We start from the raw sequence: 20,597 nt of genomic DNA, 5'->3' as shown, positions 1-20,597 counted from the left end.
GTCCATCAAAATTCAGGGGGAGTGGAAATGGATGAGGTGAAAGGCAAAGTTTGCGTGACAGGTGCTTCAGGCTACTTGGCTTCATGATTGGTTAAGCGTCTTCATTAAATTGTGTGGTTATAATGGGCATGAGGGGCAGCAAATGAGAAGAAATTAGCGCATCTGTTGAGACTCCAATTGGTGAGGTCCGATCTGATGGATGACGACAGCTTCAACAATGCGATCATGGGGTGCGAGGGCGTCTTCCACACTGCTTCCCCCGTCATTAAACCTTCATTTGATCCCAAGGCATCTTCTTTTCTTCCGTTTCTGATTTTCAATGAAACAATAGCTTTTTTCTATGTTGCTCGAATACGTCAACTTAATGTTATTACAACTATCCGATACGTCTCTGACATGGGTATAGAATAGGCACAATTTGGACACCTATCGGGATGTTCCATATTGAAGTGATAGACCAGAACTAATTGAGCATGTTGGAGAGATTTCTCACGAGATCCTTTGATTTTCAGGCGTGTATTAAAAATTATTTTTAGATTTAGTTTAAGAAAATATTTAGAAAATAATTTTAAATAAGAAATTAAAATCGATTTCTAATCCTTAAATATCACCTGATTTACGATGAATTTTTGTATGCGAATAGAATATTTTTGGGTTGTGATATCTTAATAGTTTTTCAGTTATATTTTGATGCATCTTGAAAAACTTAAATTGGAATTGGAAACTCAAAATATTTTTGTTTTAACGAATATAGTACAAGCAAAATATGAGTAAAATATGTGATTTTGTAATAGTTAGAAATTTTAAATTTACTTATATTACCCTCATCAAATCGTACCGTGTAATTTTGGAAATTAGCGTCCCGTATCAGTATCAATTTAACAAATAGCTTTTTGTCAACTAAATTGGTATAAAGGAAATGTAAAACCTTGAAGGATTTTGTTTTCCTGTTTCTCACCGTTGTCATCAGACGGAAATCCTGGAACCGGCTGTGAAGGGCACAGTGAACGTGCTACGCTCATATAAGAAGAACCCTTATCTGAGGCGCGTGGTTCTCACATCATCTTCTTCAACTGTAAGAGCTAGAGATGATTTTGAATTCAAAATACCACTTGATGAGTCTTCTTGGAGCTCCATTCAACTCTGCGAGACTTTGCAGGTAACTTAACCATATATTTGTGACTAGTGTCGTTATACTGTCAAAATAATTTCAGTTTATTAATAAATAATAAATAAAGAGAGAGAGAGTATTGTTGGAAAGCAAGGTCGATCCACAGGGATCTTGATGTCTCCAATGAAGTGAAATTTCTGATTTAGATAAGGATGAGATAAGATAGATTTTTGGATGAGATTAAATAGGGGGTTTAAAAATTGTTTTTAAAATAAAAGATTATAATCAAATAAAAGATAAAGATAAAATAAATAAATTAAATAAAATATAATGATAAAAATAAAAGATAACGATAAAATAAATAAATATTTAAATTTAAAGTAATTAAGATAAAGAGAAACTTACAGTGAAATTAACCTTGGGCTTCAGCTTTTGCCTCAAATTCAACTTTATCCTCAGAAGATGTTTTTGCTTCGGTTATTTGCCGATTACAGTCTACGGGACCCAACTTGTAGTACCCAAAAAATTTATATAATGATCAAAATGCAAATTTTCCCAAAAGTAATGTTATTTCATAAATGGATTTATTTAGTGACCAAATTATAAATTTGTTAAAGTTTGGTGACCAAAGTATAAACTTTGAAAAGTTTAGGGACCAAAATATAATTTTAAAAAGTTACATATGGGTCACGAAAATAAGTAAATAAAAATATTATTTTCACATTTTTAAAATGTTGGAAAATAATATTTAATGGTTTAATTCCATGTTTAATTTGAATTGTTTGATTAAAGTGACTGAATTGTAATTTTTAGAAAATTGCAAGGGCAAATCGGTAAACTAAGATATTTTTTGTTCATATTTGACTTATGGATGAAGATAAGGTTCAGGTGATATGATTTGAATGATGATAAGGATAAGTATATTGGTTTTATGGTAATTATGAAGTTATATTAAGGGTATATTGGTATTTTCTTAAGTTAATGATTTAAATAATATTTTTAAAGGATTGTAAGCATGACATCAATAAAAAATATCATGCAATTGTTCATCTTCTCAAGCATCTTCACGTGAGAAAGCTTCCAAGGTAAGAAAATATTTTATTTTCAATTTTTGAGCTAATTCCTTTGGAATTGGAGTTATGTCGTGAAATAAGAAAGTGATCTACGCGAAAAATGCTATCATTTGGTACCAAGATTGCTTTCTAATCTTGCTGGATTTCAAAGATATCAAATCTAAGGGTTTGTGTTCATATAAGGGATCATGAAACTGATGATGAATCTTGATGTTTTTGAGGTTGTAGATTCATTTTCAAGCTTGATTGATAGTTATAACATGTTCAATCTTCTTAGAATAATTTTTTAAAATTCAGCCAAAAGAATAACTTTGTAGAACTTTTTGTTCTGATAAGAATTGATAAGGGATTTGATTATAGATATGTTATAAGGTTGATTTAAAGTTGATTTCATGCTTGAATTAAATCAAAATAGAGCAAAATCATGGAAAACCTAGTTTTTGATCTTTAAACCATTAGGCTTTGGTCTTAAAGGATGAGAAAAATTATGAAAAAATTATATAAGGTATGGAAATGATATAGAAAGTATTTTACAGGCCTTAGAAAATTCGGGACCATTTTGTAATTTTCAAAAAGTTGAGGGACCAATTTATAATTTTGGAAAAAGTTGGGAATGGTTGTATAATTGTCTAATAGTTGATGTACTATACTGGAAACTATTGTTTTGGAATTGAAATGAGTGTTTAAACGTGAAATATGACTATTTTGGAAGTTTGAAAAGATTAGTGATTTAAGTACAACGTTTGCATAGTTGAGGAACTTAAATGTAATTATGCTTTTGTAAAAGCATTTGAATGGTAATAATTTTAATGCTGGAATTTTTGATATTAAAAACCTAAGTGATAAAATGGTGAAGGACCATTTTGAGTAAATTGGAAAAGTTGGTTCCAATGTTAAAAGGAATTATTAAGTATTAAGTATTTTGATACAAAATGAGTTTCAAGTATATTATGGAGTTATTTTGGGATATGTTTATGTTAGTAAAATACTAACATATGTATCATTATGAATTTGTGATTTATACAGATTGTGATTGATTTGCTATTGAAGCAAGTCAAATATAAAAAGGGTTTATTGTGGAACATAGCGAGGCACATATATTGGATATATAAAGTGTCAAGGTGAGTGCAATACATGCATGAAATTATACATTGATGTTTTATACGTCATCAGGAAGACTTTTGATAAGTCGACCTTGTTTATATCAGCAAGATATTATGTCATTTTTTTTATAAATTGACATGTCATTGATATGTCATAGTATGAAATTATAATGCATTGATCATGAAAATGTGATATTTTACCATGAATTTTATTTCGGGTATGAACTGCCAATGTTAAATTATGATAATATACTTTGCCATGGATGGATCAAATAAAATATACTATATGCCCAAGTAAGTTATTGAGGGACAGGGTATAGTTGGCATGCCATGAAGTATAGCAGTTGTAGGTTTATAATACACTTCTGTATATATGGTGGGCACAACCTTATGTGTAATACACTTCGGTGTATATGGTGGGCATGACCTTATGTGTAATACACTTTGGTGTATATGGTGGGCACGACCTTATGTGTAATACACTTCGGTGTATATGGTGGGCACGACCTTATGTGTAGCACTACAGTGCAAATATTACTCAAATACCCAGGGTTCTCAGGGTTTTATATTGGGATATGGGCTATTGTTTATGGTATATGATTTATAGTTTATTGGTTAATAAATGATAACCATGCAAATAAGCTTACGAGCTTATGGAATAATGGCAAGCATATTGGTAAAATAAGCATACGAGCTTATGGAATAAATGGAAAGTATATTGGTAGAATAAGCTTACGAGCTTATGGGATAAATGATAAGAAATTTTATATCATTTTTTATCATTGTAAAATATTGGATATGTTGGTAACATGATTTTATGGCATTTTGAAATTGACATTGGAATTCATGCATGAATTGTATTGCACTGTTTATTGTTTTAATTGCCTCACTAAGTTTATACTTAGCGTGTGATGATTTTCATGCGTAGGTAAAAAGCCAAGAATAGAGTAAAGAGTACAAGGAACTCCGAGCATCCAGAAATACACTACAATATCAGTAAGACATCCTGTGATGAAATGTTGACTTTGTTAGTGGCACGTAATTATTAATGTCTTAGTTGCTCTGTTAAATTATTTTGCAACTGGTTTGTAATGGTTTAACTAAACTGCTTTACTCTGATTTAATATGGATGGCTTAAATCCATATTAATATACATTTTAAATAGTATGTGATAAATGGATATGATATGCTATTTTTATAATATTAGTTACCATTCCTATAAATAAATTTTAAATCACTTTTGAAATGGAAATGGTTTTAGAAAATCGGGTGACATCTATAATCTGTATAGGTATAATTATACGGGTTATGGGTGTTACATTTATTGGTATAAGAGCTATAGGTTTAGCCGATTCTAGGACTAAACCGAGGTTGTTTAGAGTTAAAAAGTGTATACATGCCACTAGGATGCCAAAAGTTACTAATAGTTGTATATATACTGTGATGATGCTTATTAGGAGTAAAGTTACTCTTTACTAATGTATGATGATTCTGACTATGTTCAAATGTCAGAAATTAAGGACAAAGGTTAGAAAGTTGATAATGTTGAAAAGAAATTCGAGATTGAAGTCAACAAAAAGGAACCTGAGATGACTGCTGTAACACGCCTTAAAAGGGTGAGTGTTGTTAGGGATTTTCCTCATATTGTGGAAGAAATACCCCGGCTTTCAATGAAGTTTCTGAATTGGAAGAATCAATTAAAAAGTTTGAACGACTTACAAGAAAAGTCAAATCGGATGAGGATCCAGAGGAGATTTCTGAATCTAGTGATGATTTTGAGGTTTCTCCAGGTAAGCTTAAATAATTGAGAAATATTTAAGCTAAGCATTAAATTGTTTAAAGCATTGTTGATTTGAGTAAGAGGAAATAAATAAGCGGTAAATATGATTTTTGCTAAAAGTTTACAGAAAGCTGAGTTACTAGTGAATCAAATGATTATGAGTTTGATTGAGAATATATATCAAATCCATAAAACTTGATAGAGTTACCCTGCGAAAGTAAATTTGTGAAAATGGATTGTTTAATCATTCCATGTTGTAATGAATTATTATTTAGATTAAGATGGATCTCAAGAACTTGAAAAGTTCCAGGTTCGTAGTGAGAGGAAAAATAGTAAATTTGCTTGATAGTGCGACTATGAAGTTATTGCTACAAATTTATCAAGTTTTCTTATTGAATGATATGAACATTGAGACTTTCATTTGATATTAAAAATGTTTCAACTGTTCGAAAATATTATCTTTGGATTTGGAAAAGTTATACAAATTTCCTTAAGAATGAATTAAGGAATTATAAAGTAGAGATATTCAATTCTACTTGATATCAAGTGATATTATGGCGGAAGACCTATGTGTTATGATATAAGTGTTAGTCAAACAAATAGTAAATGTTCGATAAAGATTCAAGAGCTTATGTTCCTGATGAATCGATGGGATTATCATTAACGAGTTTAAGATCATTTTGATCATGAGTTGGTTGTTTCTATATTAAGGTTGGGTTAATGGTCGCAAGAAGCGATTAATTTAGAAACATGCAGAGAAAAAAAAATCAGTGATTGATAAAAAAGTAAAATCATCACTAATGTGATATCAACAATGGTTATGATTAAGATGATGTAAAAAGGATGTATAGCTTTTGTAGCTAAGGTGATAGATACTCAAGTATCTGAAATAAGATCATAATATATTTCCATAAGTCAGGAATTTCCATATGTCTTTTTAGATTTATTATTTGGATTACCTCTAGATTGAGAGGTGGAATTCAATATTAATGGTTATCAAGGTATTAATCATGTATCTATGGGTTCGTATCGAATGGTTGTAATTGAGTTAAGAGAATAAAGAACCAATTGCAAGAACTGCTAGATTGAGGATGCATTAGATCGAATATTTCACCTTGGGGTGAACCAGTGTTGTTTATTAAAAAAAGGGATATATGCGATTATGCATAGATTATCGATAGTTAAACAAAGTAACTATCAAGAACAAGTATCATCTTCCGAGGATTGATGACTTGTTTGATTAGCTTAAGGAAGATGTTCTAAAGATAGTTTTCAAACTATGAGTTCGAAGTAATGCCGTTTGGTTTGACAAATGCTCTGACAACATTCATGGATTTGATGAACCAAGTATTTCAATTTTACTTGGATTAATATGAGGTTGTCTGTATTGATAACATTATGGTATACTCGAATACAAAGATAGAGCATGATGCATATCTTCGTATTGTACTTGAGATACTTAAGGATAAAAAGTTATATGTCAAACTGTTAAGGTGTGAGTTTTGGCTATCAGAAGTTGATTTTCTTAGTCATGTTGTCTCGATAGATGACATAAGAGCTAAAAAAATATAAAAAAACTGAAAAAGAAAGAAGAAAAAGAAAACGAAGAAAAAAACAAATAGAAAAAGAAAAGAAAAAGAGAAAAAAATGAGAGATGATTAAAAATATATATTTCACTGGTGGAAAAATAAATATATGAGACTAAAGACTTTGAAGTCAACTCTGATGAGTGTCTATTTTATCAAGAAGAATTTGTATTCCTCATGATGATGAGTTAAAGAAAGATATTCTTTTTGAAGTACATTATAGTCCACTGAATATGCATCCAGGTGGAAACAAAATGTATCAAGATGTAAAAAGTCATTTTCGTGGCCAGGTATGAAAAGAAACATTATTGAGTTGTTGCTACATGTTTGACATGTCAACAAGTAAAAGCTGAGAATCAAGTGCTCTCAGAATTGTTGCAACTGATATCTATTCCAGAGTTGAAATAGTAAAGAGTCACTATGGATTTTGTTACTAGACTACCTTTGACATCAAATAAAAAGGATTCCATCTGGGTGATAGTGACCGATTAACTAAATCGACACATCTCATTCTGATGTGAATGGACTATGCATTGGATAAATATGCAGCGTTATATATCAAAGAGATAGTTCGGCTACATGGAATGCCAATATCCATTATATCTAACAGGGATTCAAAGTTCACTTTAAGATTTTGGAAATCTTTGCATAAAGTTTTAGGTAATTGATTGAATTCCAGTACGACGTTTCATCCACAGACAGATGGTAAGTCAGAAAGTACTATTCAGATATTAGAAGATATGTTGAGTGCATGTGTGATTGATTCCAAGGAATCATGGAAAAAGAAAAGTATTTGTTTTTAGTAGAATATTCCTACAATAACAGTTATCAATTGAGCATCAAGATGGCTCGATATGATGCTTTATATGGAAGAAAATGTTGAACACCATTGAATGGGTTCGAGTTAAAAGATTGAAATCTTGTTGGCTCAGATTTATTTAAAGAGGTTGAGGATAAAGTATATATAATTCATGATAATCTCAAAATGACATTTGATCGGCAAAAGTCTTATGCAGAGTTGAAACGAAAAGAAATTGAATTTCATGAAGGTGATAAAGTTTTTCTTAAAATATTGCCTTGGAAAAAGATTTTGCACTCAAAACGCAAAGGGAAACTAAATCTAAGATTCATTGGACCTTATGAGATATTAAAAAGAGTTAGAATGATGGCTTATCAGTTAACATTAACTCTGGAGGTAATTGAGATCTAGAGTTGAACAAAGTTCACAATGTTTTTCATGTGTCAATGCTTAGAAAGTATCGATTGGATCTTTCACATGCCATTGCATCAGAGGAAATTGAGATCCGACCAGATTTGACTTATTAAGAAGAATCAATTCGGATATTAGCTCGAGAAATCAAAGAACTATGTAGCATGACAATTCCTCTAGTCAAAGTGATTTAGCAAAATCATAATGTCGAGGACGTTACTTGAGAAAGAGAGGATGATATGAAGAAATAATATCCATACCTTTTCATATCAGATTGAATATTTTGATTAAATAGCTTCCAAATCTAATGATTAGCATGATCTTCAGAAAATCCTCAAATTAAGGAGGAAAAATCGAAATTGAAGAAGTTGGCAAGACCAGAAGAGGTTTTCGCATAATGCGAGGGCACGTCTTACCAATCCGTGTAACCCTAAATTATGTCAATCCGTATAAAAAGGAAGTTAGGGTTTTCATAGAAATTTTAAAATTCGAGGACAAATTTTATTTGAGGGGAGAATTGTAATACCCAAAAAATTTAAATAATGACCAAAATGCAAATTTTGAAAGTTTGATGTTCAAACTAGAAAATTAGGAAAAGTTTAAGGAATTAACTGGTAATTTTCCCAAAATAATGTTATTTCGTAAATGGATTTATTTAGTGACCAAATTATAAATTTGTTAAAGTTTGGTGACCAAAGTATAAACTTTGAAAAATTAAGGGAACAAAATGTAATTTTAAAAATTACATATGGGTCACGAAAATAAGTAAATAAAAATATTTTTTTTCACATTTTTAAAATGTTGGAAAATAATATTTAATGGTTTAATTCCATGTTTAATTTGAATTGTTTGATTAAAGTGACTAAATTGCAAATTTTAGAAAGTTGCAAGGGTAAATCGGTAAACTAAGATATAATTTGTTCATATTTGACTTATGGATGAAGACAAGGTTTAGGTGATATGATTTGAATGATGATAAGGATAAGTATATTGGTTTTATGGTAATTATGAAGTTATATTAAGGGTATATTGGTATTTTCTCAAGTTAATGATTTAAATAATATTTTTAAAGGATGATAAGCATGATATCAATCAAAAATATCATGCCAATGTTCATCTTCTCCATCATCTTCACGTGAGAAAGCTTCCAAGGTAAAAAAATATTTTATTTTCAATTTTTGAGCTAATTCCTTTGGAATTGGAATTATGTCGTGAAATAGGAAAGTGATCTACGCGAAAAACGCTATCATTTGGTACCAATATTGCTTTCTAATCTTGCTGGATTTCAAAAATTTCAAATCTAAGGGTTTGTGTTCATATAAGGATCATGAAATTGATGATGAATCTTGATGTTTTTGACGTTGTAGATTCATTTTCAAGCTTGATTGATAGTTATAACATGTTCAATCTTCTTAGAATAATTTTTAAAAATTCGCCCAAAGAATAACTTTGTAGAACTTTGTGTTCTGATGAGAATTGATAAGGGATTTGATTATAGATATGTTATAAGGTTGATTTAAAGTTGATTTCATGCTTGAATCAAATCAAAATCGAGCAAAATCATGGAAAACCTAGTTTTTGATCTTTAAACCATTAGTCTTTGGTTTTAAAGGATGAGAAAAATTATGGAAAAATTATATAAGGTATGGAAATGATATAGGAAGTATTTTATAGACCATAGAAAATTTGGGGACCATTTTTTAATTTTCAAAAAGTTGAGGGACCAATTCATAATTTTGGAAAAAGTTGGGAATGGTTGTATAATTGTCTAATAGTTGATGTACTATACTGGAAATTGTTGTTTTGGAATTGAAATGAGTGTTTAGACGTGAAATATGACTATTTTGGAAGTTTGAAAAGATTAGTGATTTAAGTACATCGTTTGCATAGTTGGGGTACTTAAATGTAATTATGATTTTGTAAAAGCATTTGAATGGTAATAATTTCAATGCTAGAATTTTTGATATTAAGAACCTAAGTGATAAAATGGTGAAGGACCATTTTGAGTAAATTGGAAAAGTTAGTTCCAATGTTAAAAGGAATTATTAAGTGTTAAGTATTTTGATATAAAATGAGTTTCAAGTATATTATGGAGTTATTTTGGGATTTGTTTATGTTAGTAAAATACTAACATATGTATCATTATGAATTTGTGATTTATATAGATTGTGATTGATTTGCGATTGAAGCAAGTCAAATATAAAAAGGGTTTATTGTGGAACATACTGAGGCACATATATTGGATATATAAAGTGTCAAGGTGAGTGCAATACATGCATGAAATTATACATTGATGTTTTATACATCATCAGGAAGACTTGTGATATGTCGACCTTGCTTATATCAGCATGATATTATGTCATTTTTTTATAAATTGACATGACATTGATATGTCATAGTATGAAATTATAATGCATTGATCATGAAAATGTGATATTTTATCATGAATGTTATTTAGGGTATGAACTGCCAATGTTAAATTATGATAATATACTTTTCCATGGATGGATCAAATAAAATAGACTATATGCCCAAGTAAGTTATTGAGGGACAGGGTATAGTTGGCATGCCATAGAGTATAGCAGCTGCAGGTTTATAATACACTTCGGTGTATATGGTGGGCACGACCTTATGTGTAATAAACTTCGGTGTATATGGTGGGAACGACCTTATCTGTAGCACTACGATGCAAATATTACTCTAATACCCAAGGTCCTCAGGGTTTTATATTGGGCTATGGGCTATTGTTTATGGTATATGGTTTATTGGTTAATAAATGGTAACCATGCAAATAAGCTTACGAGCTTATGGAATAATGGCAAGTATATTGGTAAAATAAGCTTACGAGCTTATGGAATAAATGATAAGTATATTGGTGAAATAAGCATACGAGCTTATGCAATAAATGGTAAGTATATTGGTAGAATAAGCTTACGAGCTTATAGGATAAATGATAAGAAATTTTATATCATTGTAAAATATTGGTTATGTTGGTAACATGATTTTATGGCATTTTGAAATTGACATTGAAATTCATGCATGAATTGTATTGCAATGTTTATTGTTTTATTTGCCTCACTAAGTTTATACTTAGTGTGTGATGATTTTCACGCGTAGGTAAAAAGCCAAGAATAGAGTAAAGAGTACAAGGAACTCCGAGCATCTAGAAATACACTACAATATCAGTAAGACATCCTATGATAGAATTTTGACTTTGTTAGTGGCATGTAATTATTAATGTCTTAGTTGCTCTGTTAAATTATTTGCAACTGGTTTGTAATGGTTTAACTAAACTTCATAAATCCATATTAATTTATATTTTAAATAGTATGTGATAAATGGATATGATATGATATTTTTATAATATCAGTTACCATTCCTATAAATAAATTTTAAATCACTTTTGAAATGGAAATGGTTTTAGAAAATCGGGTGACATATATAATTTGTATAGGTATAATTATACGGGTTATGGGTGTTACACATCCCCTGTAACTTGTTTTTCTCTCTTGTGAACCGATAAACCAAAATCTATTTTTGGATATCAATCCTTTAATGAGATTAACTACGACTATCGTCGCTAGCACCAACCTGTTTTATAGATCTGGAAAAACCCGACTTGGACTATGTTGTCTCAATGACAATCGAGTCTGATCTCAATATCCCTTAGCGAACCGTTGCTAAGTGTGTTCACAGGAAGTTAAATTTGCTACCAGCTGACTCTTCCTCCCAACTATAAATCAGAACAACTTCCGAATCAATGAGCTCTTTTTGATTAAAAAGTGTTTTGATTTTAAAAAGATAGGTCGATTACCAATCTTATTCCTCTAGAAAATAACTCGAAGTTATTTTAGTGCTTTTCAATCCTCACAATAAGGATTGAGTCATCGCTTCAGCCCTTGGCAATGGAGAAATTAGCTAAGTATGTCAATCATACTTAGCATCTTTGAAAATAAAAATAAAAATAAAAAAAATTTGAAAAAAGGAAAAACTTTTATTAAAAACCAGAGAAAGAATAATAATGATTTCTGAATGTGTTTTTCGGCTTACCCTGAGAGTGTATTTATAGCCTTCAAAAATCCTAAAAACAAAGAAAATATAATTCCTAAAAATAAAAATAATTCCTAATGATAGTTCTTAAACTATTTAAACTAAAATACTAAAACAAGGATAAGATAAAATATAATTCTTAAAATATTTAAACTAAAATCCTAAAACCATGAGTTTGAGTTGGATTCGAATTTTAGAAATTAGAAAGACTCATTCGTCCTTCTAGAAGTGCTGACTGGACCTTCTGGATTGTGTTGACTCATCGCCTCGTCAGATGCGTCATGCCCAGAGTTATGCCCACTAATCTTGCCTTGATTCCAAAAATAAAAAACTGCATAATTCTGTCATTTAATTGCAATTTCCATAATCTAGTGTCCTGTATAGAAAATTAATCAAAACGAATAAATCAACCACAAAATTTAACAACTAAGGAGTAATTTAAAGATAAAATAATAACTAAATAAAGAACCTATCAAATTTTTACACTTTTTCAATGTTAGTCCTCAAGCATTCCTCAATTAACATATCAAAATCACAAGATGTCATCTTGAATTTAAATTTATTCATCAAACTTCCAATCGAACTAAGTCCATGACAATTGTCGAATTCAAGGTATAATCAAGTAAAGACATAACTAAGAAAAATTTTAAGCAAGAAAGATATCCTAATTTATTTACCAACTTTAATGAAACATAACTCAATACCTCACAAAGATTCACACATATCCGCTAAAACTATTTAGGGTAAAATGAAATCGCTCAAACCAAAACTAATCAAGATATTACCATAGGCTTAGAATCTAATCAAGTATCCACTACTAAAAGTGAACATAATTCAATAATCAAGGGGTCTTTAAATCAAGGTGTAATGGGGCTTAGGCTAGGGTAGGGGAAAGGCCATGATGCCGGTTTAAGTACGAAGACAATAGATTTACAAAATATTCCTAAAACAAAATAAAATTAAATTAAAAATATAAACATATAAAAAATGAACATAAACATCTTTTTTTCAATCTTTTTTTTATTTCATTTTCACTCTTTTTTTGCTTTTTTGTTTTGTGTTTTCTCTTGATGTTTTCTCTTGGTGTTTTCTGCATTGTATTACTGTTTGAACCATTTTTTGCAAATAGAAATATGACAAAAATAATGAAATAATAAAATAATAAAATAAAGAACATATACCAATGTAAAAAACTAATCTACTCATCTTGAATAGGGCAAAAAAGAATGATAAAAATAAAGACTTGGGTTTAATTATGTGGTTTAAAACAAAGAAAAAGGAAAAAGGCTCAAAAAGTGGTTCACTAGTGGATATATAAATGGGTATCTTTTGGAAAAAGTAGGTTTATCCTAGGTGTCCCTATCACATTAAAACATTATGCCCAATATGTAGTCTCGATATGTTGTAAGATTACAAGTTCTAGAATATCATAATTAGTCCGACACACTCAGTCAAACAATGAGCAAGAAAGAAAATGTATGCTCGTTAGATTCAATTCTCACAAGAAAAGGCTTATATGTACCAAGTCAAGTTCATATTCATTAATAAATGCATGAAATATCAATACTTAGCAGAAAATTACCAGTTATGCCAATAACCATTATGCAAATTAAGTTTCATCAAAACATGGTCACGATCCAAAAGGAAGCAAGAGTATAAAGTGAATTTCAAGAATAAAAACTAAAGATTAACACATCAATATGAGAACTACTCAATTCCAACCAATCAAGAAAGTGAGTGAAAATTTTTGATAGCAAATTGTCTCCCCTCTTTTAAACCATATTGTTCCATTATGAATAGAAAAGAATAAGAGAGGGAACATAATTACTCCCCTAGTTTAATGGTTGTCGGAGCCATAAATGGCGATTGTGAAGGAACGACAGAGGAGGTGTGATGCGACAGTGAAGGCTTGTTTGGTCTCGCGTTCGCACCACTGTGAGGAAAGGGGAGAACTCAGCAGTGCAAGGAGGCAGGGGACGAGCTACAATAACCATCGCAAGGAAAGCGGCGTCCGGCGGTGTGGGCAGTGGGTTAGAGTGAATCGACTGGTTAAGGAAAAAAAAAGAGAGGGAAAGGAAGGGGTGGTATTGTGCGGCTGGGCAAAGAGAGTTTGGGGGGTTGGCTTTTAATTCACGTAGGTATATAGAACAAAAAAGGGGAAAATTTGAAAAGGAGTTAAAAATGTCAAATTAATGATTAGAAAATTAAAGAATTAAAGTTAAATAATAAGTGATAAGTGATAAGGTGAAAGAGTTAGGATTGGGGATGGGTTTGAGTTTTAATTATTTGAAAAAAAGATACTGATAGGTATGGTCCATGGTGAGTAAAAATAGGAAGGAAACGAAAAAAAAAGAAGTTGAAATAATTTGGAAGTTTGGCCAGTCAAAGTGTGGAAGAATTGGGATTGTTAAATTATTAAAAGTATTATATAGATATGATAAAAGGATAAGTGGGACCATGAGAAGTTTAAAAAGAAGGAGATTGGTTTAAGGTGAAAAAGATGGTAAGGTGGGATCTGCTAAAGTTTTGAAAGAAAAATTAAATTCTCCCAAAATGTGAGTTGGCGGCAAAGTATAACAAAATTGTATTTGAGAGTTGATATCGTGCACCATATGGGGCTGAGTTATGTTAACCTGCACCACATCCTTTCTCCAAATATGAAACATTGCTCCTATAGCTATATATTCGATTGAAATTTAAATATGTTCGGAGAAAAATAAAATAAAATAAGAATTTGATAAAATAAACATAAAATGGAATGAAATAAATTTAAATGAAATAAAGTGTGCTAAAAATAAAACTAAAATAAAATGAAATAAAACGAAATGGGTTGCCTTCCATCAAGCGTTTTTGTTTAACGTCGTTAGCTCGGCGACCTGTATTTTAGATTATAGGCTCCTCTAACTCAATTTCTTCGAGAAATACTTTTTCCACTTCATACATTTTTTCATCCAAGAACTTTCTTATAAGAAATTCTATGATCATATACTTCTTTTATTTTTTTCTTGTAGATTTTGGCTTTCTCATATGCTTTTCTTCGAATCCTTTTCATCTTGTCTGAAATAATAACGGGTAAAGTATCTCTTTTTCCCAAAAATGCATTCTTCAAGTTTTCTGAGAACTGCTACAAATCGATTTGAGGAGGTTGCAGAACAGAATGTAGCATTTTAGGATTTGAGGGAGTAAAGCATGAATCAGAATTAACCGAAAATATTTTATCGAGCTCTCTGATTTCATTTTCAAATTCCTCCAATTCCCTACATAGATTATCAGTAAAATTAGATTCCATATAATCATTAATGGGAGGCTCAATAATATAAACAAAATTAATATTACCAACTTTATCTAGATGTCGCATTGTTTTGTATACATCAAATTTTACGATCTCACCGTCAAACTCCATTGTAACAATTCCACTTCTTACATCGATTTTCGTCTTTGTTGTGATAAGGAAGGAACGGTCCAAAAGTATTTCTGAACAAGTATTTGTTCAGTCGTTTTCCATGTCAATGATATAGAAATCTTCCAGAAATATAAGCTCATTTATCTTCCAAGAGTCATTCGGGATAAATTATCGATCAATCTGCCAGTTGTATTGTTACTCTTGTATCCTTCAAAGGCTCATTAGAAAGTAATTTGTACACATATAAAGGCATAATATTTATAGAAGCTCCTAAATCGCACATTGCACGTTTAATTCCAACTTTACCAGTTTTGCAAGGTATAGAAAACATATATTGATCTTTTAACTTTGGTGGAAGCTTTTATTGGAAAACAACTGAAACATGCTCTCCCAATTTCACCTTTTCTATTCTGGTAAGCTTTCTTTTCGTGGTACAGAGGTCTTTAAGAAATCTAGTATACCTTTGTATTTTTCAGATTACGTCAAGGAGGGGTATATTGATTTCAACCTTTCGGAATACTTCCAAGATTTCATTCTCTTTAGCTTGTTTGTCTCTTTTTACCAATCTGGAAGAAAAAGGTGGCAGAGTTTCATAGGGTGATGGTGTCGGATCAGGATTTGAAACTTCTTTCTTTTGTCTTTGGGATTTGAGTCAATCCCCTCTTTCTTAGGGGATCTGCGCCAACTGCTTCTTCTTTTATTTGGTATTTTGAATTTTCTTCATTCCTTTTTGGATTTGCGTCAACATCATCTGGGACTGGTTGTTGAAAATTGTATCGTTTCGGAGGGTGATGGCGCTAACATTTTCCCGTGGGTTCACCTCGGTATGTGATAGAAGCTTACCTTGTGATTCCAAGCGTCCCATGGCCTGAGCTAGTTGACTAATTTGCTTATCTATTTCTTGTAAATGAGCCTCAGTACGATTCTGGATTTTTCTTGAGAAATAACCAAACTCTCAATGATATATTCCAAAGAGGACTTTAGGGTTCATGAGATGGTAGAGGTAGCCTTGATTGATATGCTTGATTAGGACTTAGGTTTTGTCCATATCTTAGATTTGGATGGTCTCTCCATCTCGGATTAAAATTATTGAAGTATGGGTTATAGGGTCACTGGAGAGGTCCCGAAAAGTCTCGTACATCATTTAGTTATGCGTTAACTTCCTCCTGTAGCATTGGACAACAGTCTGTCGAATGATTTGGCATTGTGTATATTCCACATACTCTTGCTGATCCAATTTTTCATGCAACCAAAGAATTAACTACATAATTTAATTTATCGTTTTTGTTTTCTAAGGAAATAGTACTTATTTCGTGAACCCGTCGACTGGATTCACTTGAAGTGTCAAACTGGTGAAAGTTGGCAGCCATTGTCAAAATTAATTCCCTTGTTGCAGCAAGTGTTTTGTTTACAAGAGTTCCTCCACTAGCAGCGTCTATAGTTTTCATCTCCATTGGAAGCAGTCCTTCATAGAAATACAGGAGGAGTGTTTTCTCGGATAATTTGTGTTGTGGACAGATTGCACAAAGCTTTTTACATCGGTCCCAGTAATCGTAAAGTGATTCTCCATATTTTTGTCTTATTCCCAAAATACTTCTCCTTGATTCACTTGCTTTAGCTATTAGGAAAAACCTATCAAGAAAAATCTTAGTTAAATCAGCCCAAGTAGTTATGGGATTGGGAGGTAAATAAAATAACTACTTTTTTGCTAAACCATATAAAGAAAAAGGGAAAGCTCGTAGTTTTATTTGTTCTTCAGATACTCCTTGAGATTTCATGCTTGAACAAACTATATGAAACTCTGTGAGATGTGTGTGTGGACTCTAACTGGGAAGCCCATGAAATATAGAAAGAAAATGAATAAGGTCCGTTTTTAGAGTAAACAACGTCGTGCCTTGAGGAAAAGTGGTGCAGAGAGGTTGTTGTATGGCAGGTTCTGCAGCTAACTGGCAAATTGTTTGATCTTCCATTGGTTCTGGTGTGTTGTCTATGCATAGTGTATCTTCGGTTATCGATTCTTCGTTTGTATTGAAGGAAGATGATCTTTCCAGATTTAATTCTGGATCTGATTGCTCCAATTATTCCTGTTATCATTTTCTTCTTTTTCTCGAAGCATTTTTGCATGAATTCGTCTGGCTCGTTCTTCAATTTATGGATCAAATTCTACCAAATCACCTAGATTACTTCAGGTCATAAATAAAAAAGAAACAACTTTATCAATTACTTTAGCCGAAGTCCTCAACAAAAGTGACAATTTTGACAGGTGTTGTTTTACTTTCTTAATAATAAATAAAGAGAGAGAGATTAGAGTAGGGAAGCATGGTCGCTCCACAAGGACTCTGGTGTTTCTGATGAAGTGAACTTTCTGATTTAGATAAGGATGAGACAAGGTAGAGTTTTGGATGAGATTAAATAGGGGTTTAAAAATTGTTTTTAAAATAAAAAAATAGAATAAAATAAAAGATAAAGATAAAGATAAAATAAATAAATAAATAAATAAAAGATAAGGAAATAAAAGATAAAGATAAAATAATTAATTAAATTTAAAGTAATTAAGATAAAAAAAACTTATAGTGAAATTAGCCTTGGGCTTAAGCTTTTTCCTTTAATTCCAGTTGATCATTGGAATAAGTTTTTGCTTCGATTATTTGCCAGTTACAGTCTGCAGAGCCCAACCTTTGTAACTTGTTTTTCTCTCTTGTGAACCGATAACCCAAAGTCTATTTTTGGATATCAGTCATTTAATGAGACTAACTACGACTATTGTCGTCAGCACCAACCTGTTTTATAGATTTGAAAAAACTCGACTCGAACTGTGTTGCCTCAATGAGAATCGAGCCCAATCTCAATTTCCCTTAGTGGACTACCGCTAAATGTGTTCATAGGAAGTCAAATTTGCTACCAGCCGACTCTTCCTCCCAACTATAAATCAGAACAATTTTCAAATAAATGAGCTCTTTTTGATTAAAACACATTTTAATTTTAAAAAGATAGGTCGGTTACCAATCATATTCCTCCAGAAAATTGAGAAAATAACTTTAAGTTATTTTAGTGCTTTTCAATCCTCAAAATAAGGATTGAGTCATCGCTTCAGCCCTTCGCTATAGAGAAATTAGCTAAGTATGACAATCATACTTAGCATCTTTGAAAATAAAAATAAAAATAAAACAAAGAAAAATTTTGAAAACGAAAAGAAAACTTTTTTAAAAACCAGATAAAGAAGAAGAATGATTTATGAATGTGTTTCTAGGCTTACCCTAAAAAGGTATTTATAGACTTCAAAAAATCCTATAAACAAGGAAAATATAATTTCTAAAAATAAAAGATAATTCCTAATGATAGTTCTTAAACTATTTAAACTAGAATACTAAAAAGAAGGATAAGATAAAATATAATATAATTCTTAAAAATATTTAAACTAAAATCCTAAAAACATGAGTTTGACTTGGATTCAAATTTTAGAAATGCGAAAGACTCATTCGTCCTTCTAGAAGCACTGACTGAACCTTCTGGAATGTGCTTACTCATCGCCTCGTCAGATGCGTCATGCCCGGAGTCATGCCCACTAATCTGACCTTGATTCCGAAAATAAAAAAACTGCATAATTCTATCATTTAAGTGTAATTTTCAGAATCTATTGTCCTGTACAGAAAATAAATCAAAACGAATAAATCAACCACAAAAACTAACAAATAAGGAACAATTTAAAGATAAAATAATAACTAAATAAAGCTCCTATCAAATTGCAGGTAACATTTTAAGTCTATAGCTACTCTCATCCTAAACATGGAAATGGGCTGCATTTCAAAGGTTTGGTATGTTTTAGCAAAAACGCTAGCAGAGAAGGCAACATGGAAGTTCTGCAACGATAACAACATAGATCTGGTAACCGTCCTTCCTACCTTCGTCATCGGACTGAGTGTGCCGCCTGATTTATGTTCCACTGCCTCCGATGTCCTCGCCTTGCTCAAAGGTACCGAAACCGAACATTTCTTATAATGCTCAACAATCAAGATCGATTAACGAAAGGTATTGTTCCATACCAATTGGGGGAACCGAGTAATTCCAAAGGCATGGGCGGATGGGATATGTTCACATTGTTGATGTTGCACTTTGTCACATCCTTGTGTACGAGCACGATGCCGCAAATGGGTGATACATATGCAGTTCTATGGTGATTGAAACAACGAGTTGGTATCCATGTTATCGGCTCGTTATCCGTCACTACCTATCCCGAAAAGGTTTGTGCAACTAGATATACCATCTTATCAATTCAACACATCAAAGATAAGAAGTTTAGGATTCAAGTTCAGGCCTGTTGAGGAAATGTTCGATGATTGCGTAGAATTGCTGGTCGAGCAGGGCCTTCTCTCCCTTCACGCCGCAGATCGGAGCCCACCTTCGTAGTTTAAATTTGTCAACCGGAGCTTTCAAACTAGCTGTTTGACGTTGGTTTTAAGTTGAAATCAAAGCCTAAGATTGCACTTCCCCTTTCAATAAGCCTTTTGTTTGCGGGAGCAATAAGATACACGTCATTTTTTTATTTTTGAGTAGAGAGCACCTTTAGTATTTAAACTTTCGGGTTAATTCCCAATTTAGCACCCAAAGTTGTCCCCGAAAAAATACTTTGGTACTTTTTTTACAGTTTGGTACGGAAGTTACAGATCGTTAATCATGTTAGTCCAATTCCAAACCTGCTAAAAAAACTAGTACGACTCACTAGGAACATATTATGTGATATAAATGTTTATTATATTTAAAAAAACCAAAGAAAACCTAAAAGCTAAAAAGATTAAAAAAAGTTATAAAAACGTTCAGAAGTTATAAGAATTTTTATTGAAAATTATAATTAAGTATTATGAAACATAAAATTAAAAAAAATAAAATTAAAAACTCCAAAAAATAATAATATTCTAAAAAGATTAAACATATAAAAAATTGAAAATAAGAAATCAACAAATAATGAAAAGGTAATTTAAAACAACGAAAAATAAAGAAAAAATAAAAAATGGCAATTTGATGTGTGTGTGTTTTTTTTAAATATATCTTATTTTTTGGAAAAAATATTTTTATTAATATTATAATAAGGCTCGGCAAAGATATTATGGTCGAAGCTAGAATATCAATTTTTTGGATAAATGCTTCATTCTATCTACAAACAGACCTATCAATTTGCACCTAACTGCCACTATAATAATTCGAAATATATGATCAGCCTGTACACTCTTGTACTAAAAAATACGAAAATTCTTTTCCCACACAAAAAAAAATCAAGGAGTTC

At 31.3% G+C, this 20,597-nt stretch overlaps 1 pseudogene; it reads left to right on the top strand.

Moving 5' to 3' along the window:
• The first annotated feature begins 27 nt into the window (after positions 1–27).
• LOC120187697 lies at positions 28–19,723 on the top strand (annotated as a pseudogene).
• Positions 19,724–20,597: the final 874 nt, after the last annotated feature.

Source organism: Hibiscus syriacus, unplaced genomic scaffold, assembly GCF_006381635.1.
Source record: "Hibiscus syriacus cultivar Baekdansim isolate YM2019G1 unplaced genomic scaffold, ASM638163v2 tig00113725_pilon, whole genome shotgun sequence".
NCBI classification, from domain to species: domain Eukaryota; kingdom Viridiplantae; phylum Streptophyta; class Magnoliopsida; order Malvales; family Malvaceae; genus Hibiscus; species Hibiscus syriacus.
Note: the sequence above shows the minus strand (reverse complement) of the source record. Positions and strands in the feature narration are given on the sequence as shown.